A 14,783-nucleotide genomic window follows, 5' to 3' on the forward strand; every position below is an offset into this window, starting at 1 on the left:
AGGGCTGGCTTCACGACTTGAAGGGGGCGTCCGGAACGTGGAAGGATTCCCAGCACCTCCACCAGATGTCAAGTAGTGTTGACAGCAGTCGAAGCAACGATCAAGACGGACGAAAGGTCTTCTAAAAGAAAACTTAAACGGGCTGCTTTGCACCCAAAATGGTCTGAATCACTCGGCAGCAGCGAAGCGACAAGCATGCTCAGCGGTCGTCAAACAGAATGCCCGCCGCTGTCGGCCGCGCTCAATGTAAAGCTGATAGCGAACTTTCGAGATAAAGCAAGCAATGTTACTAGAACATTCCGGAAAAATGTGGAATCAGCGCTGCAGGCGGCGATCAATCGAGATAAATTTAGCCGCGTTTTGCGTCGAAAGCAAAGCGATAAAGTTGTTTGGGGGCAAATTTGAAAAAAGAACAGACTGCAAATGTTCGCAGCAATACGATATATTGTGGAATATTCATTGGGAAAGTTTGCCTGATCTCTTGGTTGATTAACATATAAGGTTGCACTGACTCTATTAGAGATTACCTTGGTAAATACCCTGTAGGCAATGGACAGTAATGACATCGGTCTGTAACATTTTAAGTCCTTGGCGCCTCTGTCCTTACAAATTAAGATAATGTTCGCGTTCTTCTAAGCTTCTGGTGCGGTCGAGATTATAAGGCATAGCGTAGACAGCATGGTAAGATTTTCTAGCGCAATCACTTTCCCGCCCTTCAGCAGATCTGCTGTTACCCTATCTTCAACAGCTGCTTTTCCCCCATGTATTGGTCCTATGGCTCTCTTTACTTCCGCTTTCTTTACTGGCGGAATGACGCATCGCTGTGCGCTACTGTCTCTCTCATTAACGTTGTGGTTGCATTGGGTACTGTAAAGATTTTTGTCGAACTCTTCGGCTTCTTTAACTGCCTTATCCATATTGCTAATGACGTTGTCCTACACGTCTCTTAAAGAATACATCTTGTTTTTACCTATGCCTAGTTTTCCATTCACCGGCTTTAGGCTACCTCTGTTCTTTATAGCATGCTCGATTCTCTCTATATTAAACACCCTTATGTGGGCGGCCTTGCGCTTATTTATAAAGTTCGATAGCTCTACGAGCTCTGTTATGTCTGTAATGTTAAACGCCCTCCTGCTTTATGCTTCTTGATCACATCTTTCGACTCCTGAGATAGTTTTCGCGCATCCTGCGTAGCCGTCGTGCCGCCTACTTTTACTGCGCGCTCCGTAATCATAGCTGTCAGATTGTCATTCATTGTAAGAGCATCAATATCGTCTTCCTCAGATAAAAATGAGTACCTTTTATGCCGCGATATCCAGAATTCCTCTTTTTCTCTTCCTACCGTTAACTCGTTAATTGACTTTTTTTCACTAGATTCTTCCGCTCCCTCTTTAGGTCTAAGCTAATTGGAGACCTTACTAGTAAGTGGTCTCTACAACGCATCTGTCCGAGGACGTCCACATCTTGAACTATGCCAGGTTGAGCGCACATTATGAAGTCGATTTAAATTTTATTCTCACCGCTAGGGCTCTTCCATGTACACTGCCTTTTCTCTCTCTTGCGGAAGAAGGTATCTTGATCCGTAAATTATTTTTATCTTCGAGCTCTACTCATAACCCTCCTCTGCTATTCCTAGAACCTATCCCGTTGTCTCGTACTGCTCTGTCGCCAGCCCGCTTCTTTCCCATCTTCACATTGATGTCGCCGATCAAGAATGCACTGTGATTTTACTTTATTCATTGCCGATTCGAATCTTCATAGGAGCTCTCAACTGTCTGGTAATTATGGCTGGATATAGGTGCTTAATCCTCCACCACCTTTAGCTTCTACCTTCTAATGAGCATAATTACGGCAGCTGGCACCCTTTCATTAATGCTACAGAACTCCTCTACGTGTCCAGCTAAATCCTGATTAATGATGAATCTTGCACCTATTTCTCGTCTATCCGCTAATCCGCAGTAGCACCGTATGTCTCCGTCCTTTAGTACTCTACACTCCTCACCTGTCCTAACTTTACTGAGCACTATGACATCCCACCTAATGCCCGCTAGTTCCTCGAAAATAACTCCTAAAATTGCCTCAATTGATAAGATTGTATAGTTAAACGTTGCCAGGTTGAAATTCCAATGGCGGGCTGTGCGGAGCCAAAGATTCTTAGCACCTTCCTCTGTGTCGCAGGTGTGACCACCGGCTTGGTCAGCTGCTCCGCAGCCGCTGGAAACGAGGGCTTAGTGTTAATTGGTATGTTCATAGAATGTTGTTGCCAAGTTCTACACTAGAGTGGCCAAATCCTGTTCTGGTGAGGGAGTGCGTTTTCGGTTCTGGTCACCGAGATCACGCCGCACACCAGGCCTGGATATGCAATTCCATCAACACGCGGAGAATTTTTTTCATACCCGGTGGTGAATTGCGCGGCCAAAAGTTTACAACCCCGGTCCTCTTGCACGTGAGGTAGATGGTCTATATGAATGCCATCGCACAGCAAGATAATAATCATCGCAAATGATAATGTCAATCATAGTCGAAAGCATACAAGAAAACAACTCAGATAACTGTCAATTGCTTTCGCATTCGCAAATATTTTGTTTAAATATATTTTCACGATATTTTCCACACACAAGTGCAGGCCACTGCCTTAAGTGACCGCTGAAACAGAGCCAAGTAGTTTCGCAGCACTAGACTGCAGACGGAGCCGTCGTAGGCCTACTTTACTCCAGTACGTTATCGTATTGAGCGCCGAAACGTGCGCCGGCAACTCGAAAAAAACTTTTAGACCCTTTATTTACAGAAAAAAAGAATTTTGGAAGTACGCAACTTAACATCATGTACTTCTATCTCCACCTAAAATAATTAATGATAATTGCTGCTTGAGGCGTACATACCCTCAAAATGTAGGCGCTTCTGTATTTCTCCTGCCAACGTTCTGACTCACGAACATGGAACGCTGATAAGGCTTTAGGGAAAGGGGTCTCCGGTATGTGTGTTCTCAGGGTGGACACTGAACAAGCTGCATGGGAACAGGATTGAAGGAAGAAAGTGAAAAAAAATAATGTAGATTAGGTCAGCTAATCCAGGATATATATAGCGAAAGACGTCGGCGTTCACTGTGTTCTTTGCCGTTGACATTGTTCTTGACGGCGATGGCTTAGGAAATGAAAGGTGCATAACTGGCTCCCTGGATATGGGGACGCCTCCTTCGTGTTTTGGTACATGTGACGGTGGTGAGAGAGCGAGATGTGGTGGTGGTAGTGGTTTTATTAAAAATAATAGGAAAAAGGAAGGAAAAGATCTTTGCTAGCCCCGGCATCTGCCATCGATACTGAAGCACGTGAGCTGGGGCAGCAGAAATAAAGGACAGCAGGCAGAATGAAGAAATGAAACAAAAGAGGTGAGGGGACAAGAAGAGAGGATAGGGGGAGAAGTAATATGAACAAATTATTTACACAATAAGAAATGTGTTCAGGTTGTGCGCGTGATTAGTTCATTTTAGAGGAATTAAATCACACACGCGCACAGCACTGTGTTGGTTACAACTGGAGTGGGGCGTCCAGTTATTAATCGTTCAAGGTAGAACTCGCGGAGCGGTCGGTCACTGCGTATAACTACCTGACGGAGAACAGACGGGTCGTCAAGCCCGTGTGTTCGAGGAATGCACAGACGCTCACCAAAGTTCGCTCACGAGTGCGCGCACTGCCCTGCTGCCACAATAGCGTCTTGATGGAGTCCGGTATTATGCCCTGCGCCCTATAGGCTGCGAGCAGATCGCGACGAGCATCGGCGAACGCGGCACAGTGAAGAAGCAGGTGTTCTAGTGTTTCCACTGCACCGCATCTGTCACACACATCACTCGTCGCGATTCCGTGACGCACCCGTCGTTCCCCGGGCCACACGCAGCCAAGGCGCGCGCGGAGGATTATTACACGTTGTGAACGTGTAAGTGCGCGACAGCCGGTGACACTGTCGATGCGCTCACCTCCCGCGATGCGTGGGTCGGGGTGTTGCTTTCGGAGATGGTCGTGGATGGCCTCACGCACGTCCTCCAGCGCAAGGGGCAGATCGCTGGCAGGTGGTTGGTGTGCAGCGGTCGCGAGGTCGTCAGCTTCTTGGTTGCCGGCGATGCCGCAGTGACCGGGCACCCACTTTGCACGCACAGCACAATCTCTCTGCGGGAGGCGCTCGATGCGCGAGCGGATTTCCCGCACTAGTGGGGTACCGCGGCCGTTAGATTGCAGGCGGCTGAGGGTGGCGCGGGAGTCGCACAGCAGAGCACTCCTGGGTGGCGGATGGCCGAGGGTGAGTAGCAGGTCCAGCCCGAGCCGGATCCCCATTAACACAGCCGTGGTGGAGGAGCCCAAGAAGGCTGCGTGTTGCTGGCTGTGTAGTCGCAGGGCTGGGATGGTGGCCGCCGCAGCAAAGGAGCAGCTGTCGCGGGCCACTGAGCCGTCGGTGTACACGAGGAGATGGTCCTGGAGCTCCTCGTGTATGACGGCTCTGGCCAGCTGCTGCACAGCACAGAGAGATGTGCTCCGCTTTCCCGCAATGCCGACGATCTCTCGCTGTACCTCCGAGGCAGCAGGCCAGGGCGCGCAGGAGACGTAGGGGGGTGGGCCTTGGGTCAATTGCTCATACTCAAGCAGCGCCGCGCACATTCGTGAGCGCGGGTGCGAGCGCATACGCTGCAGCAGCGAGCTGCCGTCCGGTGCGCGGTGAAGCCGCGATGAAGCCAGGATTCAATGCCCTGCGCGCTGCTTGGAGCTCAAGTGGCCACGCTCCTGCCTCGGCCAACGTTGCGGCGCACTGCGAGTTTTTGGGCAGGCCTAGGCACACGCGCAGGGACTTGCGGTGCTGAAGCTCGAGTTTCTTTCAGCACGGCTTGCGCACCGTGACGAGCGGCAGCGCATAGAGCACCGCCCCCAAAGCTGCGGCATTGTATAGACGCAGCGCGGCTTGCTGAGAGATGCCCTGGCCTCGAGCGGTGAGCTTGTGCACGGCGGCGGTGATCCTCTTCATCTGCACACAGGCATTGGTCGCCGCGGGGCGGAAGCAAAGGCGCCATTCGTGTCCAGGCCAAGGTACCACACCAATTTACGTCAAGGAATTGGAGTCCCGTCCAGTGAGAGTGGCGCAAGGTGCGCGCCCTAGCGCGAATCGCAGGCTATGGCCACCGATTTGTCCGCGCTCAGCGACAGACCAAGGCCGCGCAAGCTGGCATCGATTGCTGTCAGGGCTCCCTGAAGGCACCCCCGCACGCGGAACGCCTCGTGCGGTGGTTCCCGGCACCACAGAGCTATGTCGTCTGCATATATAGACATGCACACATGGTGTCGGCCGCTCGTGGGGAGGGAGGCCGGCACCACCGACATGGCCACATTAAACAGAAATGGTGATAGGACAGAGCCCTGCGGCACGCCCATGTCGACCGGGCGAGGCTTGGAGAGCTTACCCCCTACTCGTACGCGCATGGTGCGCCCGCTCAGGAAGCCATGAACGTATCGCAAAAGGCGCCCGCTCACATCAGCCCCCTCAAGCACCGCGAGAATTGGTGCGCGGTGAACGTTGTCAAAAGCGCCCCAGACGTCCAATAGTAGCAGCAGCGCAACCTGGCCTGCCGCCATGGCATGCTCCAGCGCTGTAACAACGTCCGATATAGAATCAGCCGTGCACCACATCCCACGGAAACCCGTCTGCCGCTCGTCAAACAGATCAGCCTCCGCAGCCCGCTCGTTCAGACGCTGCAACGCCACATGCTCCATGAGCTTACCTGCCGCCGATGTTAATGTCACTGGCCGGTACCCGCTCAGCTCCGTAGGTGGGCGCCCTGCCTTTCGGATGGGACAAACGACCGCGGTTCGCCAATCCTCCGGTAGCTGCCCGCGTTCCCACACCAGGTTGATCTGCTGCAGGAGGATCTGTCGTTGCGGCGCATCCATGTTTCGCAGCATCTGTTATGTCACCCCGTCCGGTCCGGGCGCCGAGCGGCGGCAGCAGCGCTGCAGAGCATTGTTCAATTCCGCCGCAGTGAACGGCGCATCACATGGACCTTCCGAGGCGACGGGCAAGGGACTGGCGTCGCTTCTGGGGCTCGCAGGAGCAGCTATGTTAGCGGCGTTTTCGGGGCTGGGCGGCGCGAATCGATCGGCAAACCGCTCGGCCAATTTTACAAAGCTGAGCCCGCTTGAGATTGTGAAGGCGGAAAGCGGTTGACGGTTTGCCTGTGGTTCGGTGATGCGCCGCAGGGTGTCTAACTGCCACCGCGAGCTGACATCTTCCTCCATCCTTTGGCATAGTGAAGCCCAATGCCGGCGGTATAGCTTGTTGGCGTGGCGGCGCGCTGCTGCGTCCAAGCGGTTGTAGACAGTCCAGTCGGCGGCTCTGTCAGTCCGTCGCGCCCGTCGCTCTGCGCGATCTCTCTTCTCGCGCAGTTTGAGCAGCTTCATATCAGGTGTCGGCTGCCCTGCCCTTAGCTCTGCTCTCTGGGTGGCTGCGAGAGCGCTTCGCACTAGACTTGAAAAGAAATCTGCGCCAGTGGCCGCCGCATCGTTGACCGCCCGCCTGAACGCACTCTAGTTGGTAATGGAGTAGACACGTTTGGGGCGCGCCTCCAACGCAGTGGGTTCTATTAGGATGGAGTAATGTTCCGAGCCCCAGAGAGATGGTGATCAGCGCCATGTCGCCTAGATGCCTCTAGATGCGAAGGCAACGTCGATGCAGGAGCCGGTTGTTCCGCATCGTCGAAAGGTGGGCTCGCCAGTGTTCAAGGGGGTGAAACCCAGCTGCGTTGCTACGTCGTGCAGGTCGTCTCCACGCGCGGAGTGGCGCGCACTGCCCCACGCACTATGGTGGGCTTTAAAATCACCACCGATGATTTGGCGCAGGGCACAGCACGAAGACACAGCACGAAAACACAGCGCGTTCCACGCGACAGCTGGACGCACATAAACACTGGGCACCAACGTGTCAACACCACCGACGCGCACTGTCACCACCACGCACTCCTGGGCGTCAGATGTCGCCGCCGCCGAGCCGACAAGGGTGTGCTGGACGTCCTGCCGCACGTATATCGCGCACCTTGATTTCCCGGGGCGATGAGATGTGACACAACATGGCATTGCGGCACAGGTGGATTCCTCGCATGTGGAGGCCGAGTGGTAGCCAATGTAGCCAGGTAGCCGCATCTGGGGCTCCCCGTCATGTGAACGTACGTACGTCTCCTGCAGCGCGATAACTTCCGGCGAATCCTGTGCGATGCGAACTCGCATTTCGGCGTACCGCGCCACAAGTGAGCGCACGTTCCGCTGCAGGATGGGTGGTATGCGGGAGGGAGTCCGGCGGCTAGCCATCATGCTGGCTTATCTGTGCGGGAGCGCCCGCTGATTCTAAGCAAGCCCGGTGTCCATCGGTGCCCTCCGGGAAAAGTGCGCTGAGGGCGCGCAACGCCAGCTTTATGCGCGCGATTTCCGCGTCCCGTGCGTCAGGGGGCTGGCCATGAGAAGCGGCCGCAGGCTCGGGCCGCGCTGTATAGGACGCCGGCAACCGGATCGCCGCTGCCGCTGCCGGCCTTGCCGTTGCTTCTGTGACTGCTGCTGCTAGGGTGTTCCCCTGACGGCCTGCGCATAAGAAAGAGCCCGCAGCGTCTGCTGATGTTGCTGGGCTGGGGCCGCTGTCTCAGCCTGGACGACGGCTCGGACAACCCGCCTGGACATCGGTGCCATGGATGTGGCCATTAAAGTGGCCACGTGACGCTCTCGCTGCCAGTGCGGGCACGCTGGGTCAATGGCTGCGTGCCGCCCCCCGCAGTTAATGCAGCGGGGCTTTCTCGCTCAGGTACCAGGCTTGTGCGGCCCGCCGCAGCGCGTGCATCGGGCAGGAGCACGACACTCCTCAGTGGCATGCCCCAGGCAGGCGCACTTGGCACACTGGAGCGGCCGGGGATGGCAGGGGCGGACCGCGAGCCTGCGCTTGAATATGGTGATGAACGCCATTGGTGTCGGCGCCGCAAAACGGTTAGCGAGTGTGCTGCCCGACAGAGACGCCGACACCATCGGTACCGTTGACTCCGCTGCCGCTAGCAGCTCCTCCGCCGTCCTTCGCCCGTCCACACCGAAGACCAGGCCGGAGCTTTGATTCCGAGGAGGAGGCTCCTTGGCGCAGACCGGCACGCCGCGGATGACGGCCGTGGCTAGCAGGGCCTGGAGAGCATCGCTTCTCCCCGCGTCCACTGCCACCACATTCCGCCGCATGTTTACCCGGACGGCGAGGACGCCCGGGCGGGATCCAATCTCCTCGGGAAACTCCCAGCCCTGTTCCCTGGTGAACGCGGTGCCCCGGTTCGCCGGCTGAAACAGCACTGTCCCCACCAGGGTGGACGGAACCTCCACGGCAGCCGCGGCTCGCTCCAGGGCAGCTCTCCGACGCCGCTGCGCCTTGGTAGTGATAATGCGCCACGGTACCAGGCTAGCCCCAGAATCAGCGTCGCCGCTGCCTGCGGCGCTTTGCTGCGGATCGCCGCTGGAGTTGGGCGCGCTCGCTGCCAGCAGACGAAGCCCCAGCCGCAGCCTGGTCTCGTGCGGCGGGATTTGGTGAGGTCGCACCCGGTTTTCTTCCGGACGCCGTCGCCCCACCAGTAACAGGAGCAGCATCAACAGCAGGCTTGAGGTGGGCTCCATGGGGCTCTTGGTGGGAAGGCCCTGCTCCTTCGAGTGTGGAGGGAGAGGGAACAGTGACGGTGGGGGGGGGCTTCGAGCTTCCCGCTTGGCCACCGCGATGTCCCTTTAGTCTTCCGAGTCCCTCTCCTCCTCGGACCCCGCTGAGCGTCGCCGTTTCCGGAGAGCAGACTCATCCATTAGGGTGCACATGCTCTCCTCGGCTGCAGGTGTCCCCGGTGAGCCCTCAGCAGCAGCATCAGGGGAGAGGGCATCATAGCCTTTTCCCCAGGTGTAGAAATGGCGGCAGGAAGCGCAGGGGTGGCCAGAAATGGCGGGGAGGGAGCCGCCATGGAGTTCTGCGTCTGGTGAGCGAGCGCCATGGCGTCCCTCAAGGCTAGAACGCGTGGGCCCGCCGGCGACGCATCCAAGGTCCCGATGACGGACTCAAAGTTCTTCGCGGTGGTGATGAGCGCCGCCGTCAGGCACCTCACCGTGTCCCGCAGATCAGCGATCTCGGCCTGCATTCGCCGAATGTTGCTGGACGACCTTCCTCTGGATGGCGTTCGTCTCCGTGATCTTGAGGGTGAGCGGCCTGCCCTGCGTTGCTGATTGTCACTGCCGAACACAGGCCTTCGCTCGTTCACGGTGTCTGTGGCCTCCATGGGGAGACCCCGCAACGCCGCGAAGCCTTAGGCCCAGCGTCCGGAGGAGCAGAGAGCTAAAAAACACGTCCGCTCGCTTCGAACGCCCACCGAAGAATCCGACGCGAGATGTGGCCAGAATCTATAAGCGCTGCATGCCCCTCCCAGTGTTGTAGGGAGAGCGCGCTCCCTATCAAGTGTGCGAAACGCAATCAAAGCAGGCTTTTGCAGTTGAACGCCAAGTAACGTATATGGAAGCGAGATTGAGGTCTCCACTGAGCCTCGGAGCCGGTTTGCGCCATTCCTTCCGTGAAAATGAACGTCTCTTGCAAAGTTATCAACACGAAAGAACTATATGAACGCCGTCGGCTCACTTGTTTTGTTTCGTTTTTGAGGAAAGGAAATGGAACAGTAACAGCCTCACATTTTTCGGTGGACACCCGAACCGCACCGTAAAGGAAGAGATAAAGGCGAGAGGGAAAGTACAAAGAGAGCGGGGAACACCTGTGGCTCAGTGCTACTAGCGACGCATGCGCAGTAGTCACTAGGGGTCGAGAGAGAGAGAAAGAGTCGGCGGCGTGTACCTGCGCCGTGCGTGACGTCACTCGTGCTCAGACATACGCCGGCTCGCGCGAAGCGCGGTGTTGACTAGCGTAGTGAAGCTTCTCGCTTCAAAAGGCACAGCTAAAAGGTACCCACCGCAATTTCTCAGTGGTTAGATTGCTCGGCTACCCAGGTTCACAGGTTCGAACTCGACCGCGCCGATCGTGTTTTGATGGAGACGAAACAACGCTAAGGCGCACGTGTGCTGTGCGATGTCAGTACAGGTTGATTCCCAGGTGGTCGAAATTTATACAGAGCCCTCCAGTACGGCATCTGTTTCTGCATTTTTTTTCTCAGTCCCTCCTTTATCCTTTCCCGGCGTTGTTCTGGTGTGCGCCGAGATGTGATACAGATATTTCGCCGTTTCCTTGGTTTGTTGGTTTTCGGGGAAAGGAAATGGCGCAGTATCTGTCTCATATTGTTGGACACCTGAACCGCGCCGCAAGAAAAGGAATAAAGGAGGGAGTGAGAAAGAGGTGCCGTAGTGGAGGGTACCGGCATAATGTCGACCACCTGGGGATCTTTAACCTGCACTGACTTCGCACAGTAGACGGGCGCCTTAGCGTTTTTCCTCTTTGGAAGCGCAGCCGCAGCGGTCGCGTTTTTATTAAGGAACAATGCTAAGCCGCCCGTGTGCTGTGCGATATCAGTGCAGGTTAAAGATCCCCAGGTGGTCGAAATTTTTTATTCTTTCGTATTCTGGTTTTAGCGAGCGAGGAAAGTTTCTCTCGCACACCGAACGGCCAGATCCATTTGGGCACCAACAATGCCGCAAACTGTGTGCTAGGGTCGCTGAGAACGTGCTGCCGTCGAAACACCAGATCGCCCACGTCGTAGTGAACGCCCCGCTGCGAGCGGTCATACTGTGCCTTCTGCTGCGCCATAGCAGTGCCCAGGTTGCGCCGAGCATTGCGTAAAGCTTCAGTAATCTTATCGCGCAGCTGCGTCGCGTATTCAGCTCGTTCTGACGAAGCAACTGGCGAATTTCTGCTGATGCAGATTGCTGGTCACTGGCCAAAGTCAAAAGATGAAAAGACGTTTCGATAGCATTACGGCTCCCTTGTTCACTATGAAGCAATCGGCGCACGGATCCGTTCTTTCGGAGCACCCAGTAGCGTTTTCAATGATTTAGCATAGATTGGATGCAGAGTTCCATCGTTCCTGTTTAGTGTGTTAGACGATGTCTGCATGTTGAGAGGCTCAAGATTCTGCCGTGCTTATGTGTTATTTTCTGTTGTCAATATCTTTAATTGATCCCGGTTAATCTCGTGGCCGGACTTTCGCACATGCTCGGCAATGACGTTAGATGCTGCTTTCTGGTTTCGGACGTCGTTCTCGTGCTCTCTTAGGCGTCTCCTGAAGTCCTTTGTTTCACCGATATAAATTCATGAGCAATCGGCGCAGTCAATCTCATACACAACACCTGGAAATCTTTCACGAAGGAGCTTGTCCTTCACATTTACCAGTTCTGTTCGCACCTTGCCAGCGGGGACGTGCGCGATATTGACGCCATGCTTGCGGAAAAAAACGTGCAAGCGCTTCGCTAATTTCCGCTACGTATGGGACAGCAGCTCGTTTTTCTTTTTGGTTTTTTTCTGCTCTTGCTTCCTTCGGGGGAAGGCTGATTCGATGGCATTCTTCTTTCGGTGTTCCTGATGAAGGAAAGAGGGTAGCCGTTTCTTCGAAGATCAGACTCTATTCTTTCCATTTCGCTCTTTAGATTGGCATCTTGACTGCAGGCCTGTCTGGCACGGTTGATCAGGGAAACAACCACAGACCGTTTGTGAGCGACTGCGTGCACAGAACTGAAATGTAAATATCTTCCAGTGTGCGTAGATTTGAGGTAAACATTAAATACAAGGCCAGTCGGAGTACGGGTTACTGTGGTGTGCAAGAATGGCAGGCAGCCGTCGGTTTCTTCTTTAAAAGTGAACTTCAATGAGGGTTCAATGAAGTTCAGGTGGTCCAGAAAAAGGGCCATGTGCACAAAAACAGTCGTCCACATCCCTTAGAAATATTTTTGGTCGCGGCTGGAAAGTGGTTAGGGCTTTGTTTTCGATGACTTGCATCGTGATGTTTGCCGCTGTCACCGAGATTGCTGCTCCCATTGCTGTGCCGAAGTTCTGTTGGTAAAAGGTGCTATTATAAGTAAATAGGTGTTAGTGATACAGAAGCGGAATAGCTCGCAAAGCTCTGCTGCGTCGGAAGGTGTCCGATCTTGCCATGAGCCCGCATCTTCGAGACGTTGCCTGAAAGCTTCAACGGCCAGATTGACAGGTACGCTGGTAAACAGTGAGCAGACGTAGAAAGACACGAGCATGTCGTTGCCTTCATGGACAATGGTTTTTACCTTTTAGATGAAATCGGACAAGTTCTTGACGTTCGTTTCTGTCTTTCCAACCAGTGGAGCCAAAACACCGTGAAGGTACTGCGACAGAGAGTGCCTTTCTGTTGTCCGATAGAATCCGGTCCATCGGATTTAGCAGCTTTATACCCAGATTGGGAGAAGACGGCGCATGCCCAGTCGAGCGGTTAACGGTCGAACGAAAAGCAAGCGAGATCTCCGCAGATAGCAGTCCCAATCTTTGTGCCTCTCAGAGTACCCGACAAGCATGTGCTTAACATTGCGATTGACTCGATAAGTATGGTTCGACTGAGCATGACAGGTGGTCGTTTCTTTGCGCTTAATGCCAAGTGGAGCGCACGAATCAACGAACAGCTTTGCAGTGAAGTAGGACGCGTTGTCCGTTATCAGCTGCTTTAGGAAACCAAACCTGGTGAATACGTCCATCAGCTTCTCCACGATCACTCGTGCCGTCAGCTTTCTAAAGGAGAAAAGGTCAACCCATTCGCTGAAGTGATCCGTGAACACCAGCAAGAACTTGTTCCTACTCGGTGTAATAGGATACGGTCCCATGATGTCACACGCCGCGATTTGCCGGGGAGTCTCGCTGTTTATCGAGTGCATGAGGCCGCGTGGTCGTCCGCCTCGGGGCTTCACACATTGTCGCACATGGCACGAACGGGCGTAGCGTATTACGTCCCTTTTCATGGCAAGCCAGGTAGCAAAGACACAACTTAGAGTATGCCTTGGGGCCGCATGCATGTCTAGCGATGCACGAGCCGTGAAAGTAGCATAACAGAGCTGCTCTCAATGATCGCGGTATCACCACCTTTAACGCCTCGTCTGACATTCTCGGAGCGGATATACCTCAGCAGGACGCCGTCTGAACCCAGCAGATACAAATCCATCGCGCTCACAGCAATGCCAGCTGTTTCCAAGCGCTCCGCACAAGAGCAAAACCTGCTGTATCCGTTGGCACTGCGGCCCTGCGGCCCGGCTCCTGGAGCCTGACGAACACTTTTCGACAAAACGAATCCGTCTGCTGAGCTTCGAGCACCTTCTTTCTGCTGAACACGATCCCCACAGAACTCGCGTATTCCACGGGGTTCACGCTCTCGCCGTGGATCAACGGTTGGTCCGCGTTCCTTACATGGGCTACGGCTCGGGTTTGTCCCTCACTCTCTACAGCTATCAGGTGGTCAGTCGCTTGACCTTCCTTGCTCTGGACACGGACTGGCGAGAGTGCCTCAGCCACAGCGTTGTTTTTTCCTTTGCGGTAGCGCATGTTGAGGTCTTAATTCTACAGCAACAGGGACCAACGCGCTAGGCGGCTGCTCGGCTCGCTGAATCGTCTCAGCCAGTTGAGCGCCATGTGATCCGTCCCGATCACAAATTCCACCCCATTGACGTAGTAGTCGAACTTTCAGAACAAAAACTATCGCAAGACATTCCTTCCCTGCCACCGAGTAGTTTCTTTCTGCCGGCGTCAACGAACGGCTAGCGAATGCTGCCGGACGGACGCCTTCATGCTCCTGAAGCAACACTGCTCCTAAGCCCTGATCGCATGAGTCGGATTGAATCTCAATCTCCCTCTTTTGGTCGGGTAGCTGCAACTCAACCGTGCCAACGAGCACTTTAGTGATGTTTCGCAGTGCATCCTCTTGCTCGTGACCATAACTCCAGTGCTCGCCTTTCTTTAAAAGCTTTGTCAAAGGTGCATTCAGCGCTGCGCAATCCGGGATGATCTGGCGATAACAGTTTGCAATTCTCGGGAAGCGTATGAGACCGGCTAGATCTATGGGCGACGGAAACTTAAGCAGAACCTCAAGCTTGTCATCGCACGGCAGAATGCGGCCTGTGTCGATCTTGAATCCCAACAGCGTTATTCGGGTCGCGGCGATCTGTGTGTTCATCAGGTTCAAAATGATTCCCGCGGACCTCAGCCTCTCTAGGACTTCCCTCAAGTGGCGCAGGTGTTCCCCGAATGTTTTTGAGTACACCACTATGTCGTCCAGGTACGCGAGCGCATGTTTCCTCTTCGCGTCCCCCAGAACATTGCTAATAGGCGCTGATAAGTAATCGGTGCTCCTACCAAGGCAAAAGACAATCTGTTTAATTAGAAAAGGCCTCTGTGGTAATTGAAAGCAGTTTTCTTTTTGTCCCGCTCATTCATGTCAACCTGAAAATATGCGCGGCTAGCATCAAGCGTTGTGAAGTACTTCGCTCCACCTAGGTTTGACGCTAGGAAAGAATGGTTGTTAGAAGGTGCGCGCGTGGTTTCTCGTAACCTCATTAGTTTGCGGTAGTCCCCGCAAAGTCGATATGTATCATCTTTCTTTAGAACCAAGACTAACGGGAAGCTGCAAGGGATATTAGACCTCTCAACAGCGCCAGTCTCCATAAGTTCGTCTAAGGAGCTGTCCAGTACTTTTCTCTTAGCCAAGCTAATTGGTCTAGGATTGCACTTCCAAGGCAGTGCCTCACCCGTGTCTGTTCTCTGCCTGACTAGGGTAGTGAGGCATGGGCGGTCAGTGAATGTCGCGTTGTATA

Source organism: Amblyomma americanum, chromosome 10 (genome assembly GCF_052857255.1).
Source record: "Amblyomma americanum isolate KBUSLIRL-KWMA chromosome 10, ASM5285725v1, whole genome shotgun sequence".
NCBI lineage: Eukaryota > Metazoa > Arthropoda > Arachnida > Ixodida > Ixodidae > Amblyomma > Amblyomma americanum.